General features: G+C 70.2%; 1 protein-coding gene across 1 annotated transcript in view; it reads right to left on the bottom strand.

The window, feature by feature from the left end:
- YWHAZ (tyrosine 3-monooxygenase/tryptophan 5-monooxygenase activation protein zeta) overlaps positions 1–1194 on the bottom strand; it is a 31120-nt gene extending 29926 nt beyond the window's left edge. The window contains exons 1-2 of the mRNA XM_029923285.1: positions 1105–1194; positions 588–776 (exon numbers count right to left, since the gene is read on the bottom strand). The gene's annotated coding sequence lies outside the window, so the exon portion shown is untranslated. The remainder of the gene's footprint in view (positions 1–587; positions 777–1104) is intronic.
- Positions 1195–1736: the final 542 nt, after the last annotated feature.

Raw genomic sequence — 1736 nt, forward strand, 5'->3', positions numbered from 1 at the left:
CGCCGCCGCCCGGGTGGGGGAGGGCTGGGTGCCGTCGCCGCAGCGCGGGGCGCGGAGGCAGCGCCGAGGAGCGGGCGGGAGAGGCAGGGGGAGGGGAGGGCGGCGAGGGGAGGGGGCGGCCTCACCTGCGCCACTGCAATGCCCGCAGCCGCCGAGTCATTATCTTGGGCGGAAGCGGGGAGCGAGGCGGCGACCAGGCAGGGGCTTTTGGGGGGGGGGGAGGGGGACGAGGGTAGGAACCGATCGAGCCCGGCAGAGCCTCGGTTACCCCTGGGAGCCGGAGACCGGGCGGGTCCCCGGAGATCTCGCGTGTGGGCGCCCTTTCCACCCGGGGGTCGGGGACCGGGAACCGGCGCCCATCGGGGCCAAGGCGTCGATCCGGAAGCAAGTAGCCCGAGGCAGCTGCGAGCCGCCCGCCCGAACCCAGCGGAAAAGAAGCCGCCGCCCGTCTCCGCCTCAGCCCAGCGCCGCTACCGCCGGCCGAGCAGGGCTGAGAGGCTGTGGAGCGGGGACGGCCCCCGCGCTTTCCGAAGGCTGGTCTGGGAATGGAAGGAGTAGGACGAGGCGGCGGCGGCAGGGTCCCTTACCTGTATCCGGGGTGGGTGGCGGCGGCGGACGGACGGACGGGGGCTCAGCAGTCTCTGGGCGGCAGCGGCGAGGCTGAGACTGTCCCTGGATCTCGCTGCTTACAGGCTACAGCCGCTCCGCAGACACGGGGTTTCCTCCAATCACCAGCCCCGGCAGCAGGGGCACCACACGCACGATGACGTCAAACGCTGCTATGGCAACCGTTGATTGGTGCCCACAGCTCTGGGGGCCCAGTGCAACCGCCGCTCCCTCTCCAGCGCGCGCGTCCTGCCCGCCCGCGCTAGAGGGCGAGCGGCGGAGCGCACCACCTCTCCCGCTGCCGACACTCCTCCCCAGCCCGCTCAGCTCCCAACTTCTCTGCTCTTGGGAGAATGAGCCTGGGCAGGAAGCTCCTTTTTTATTTCCCCCTCGCCCCCCACTACCTTCCTACCTCCCCTTCCCCACGGATCCCCCTCAACCTTCCCAGGCTCACTCTTCCTCAAAACCAGCAAGAAGCAAATTCCTCCCCACCCCCACCTTAGTTTTCCGTGCTGCCCTTCTGCGCCTGCGCCAGTCACTCCCTCTAGAAGGGGCTCCGGTTCAGCAGCATCCGGGAGCTTTCACATCCCCCCCATCCCCTTCCAGGCGCCCCGGTCCGCCCCGCCCTCCGTGCTCCGCGGTGGTAACTGCCTCCTGGGCCCGCCCGGGGCTGGATTACGCGAGTGGCTCCGCCGCTCAGGCATTGTGATCAGGACTCAGGGGTGGCGGGGGGAGGGCGCGGTCAGACGGTCGGGGAGGGGCGGTGTGGCGCGCTACCCCCTCAGCCCGCCGCACCCCGTCGCCAGGCGGGGCCGACCTGAGCGCGCAGCCCCTCCCTCCTTTCCTTCCGCCGCCGCGGCTCTACCTGCAGGTTCGCGAAAAGCCGCCTTAGACCTTTTAAGGCCTGGAATAGAGTGAGGCGTCCGGCCCCGGAGTGTGGGCTGAATGACGGGAAGGTTTTCCAGTCGGGGCCTCGGGATCTGTGCGCTGAGACAGCTGCGAGGGGACAATGGGGGCGCGAAGTGGGGGTGAGGTGGGGCGGGCGGGGCGGAGCTGGCCGGAGGTGAGGCCTGGAAGCAGTGGCAGCCGCTTTCGAAAGCCTACAACTCCCGAGAGGAGACGGCAGCTTT

The sequence above is a fragment of the Suricata suricatta genome, chromosome 15 (genome assembly GCF_006229205.1).
Source record: "Suricata suricatta isolate VVHF042 chromosome 15, meerkat_22Aug2017_6uvM2_HiC, whole genome shotgun sequence".
In the NCBI taxonomy this organism is placed as follows: domain Eukaryota; kingdom Metazoa; phylum Chordata; class Mammalia; order Carnivora; family Herpestidae; genus Suricata; species Suricata suricatta.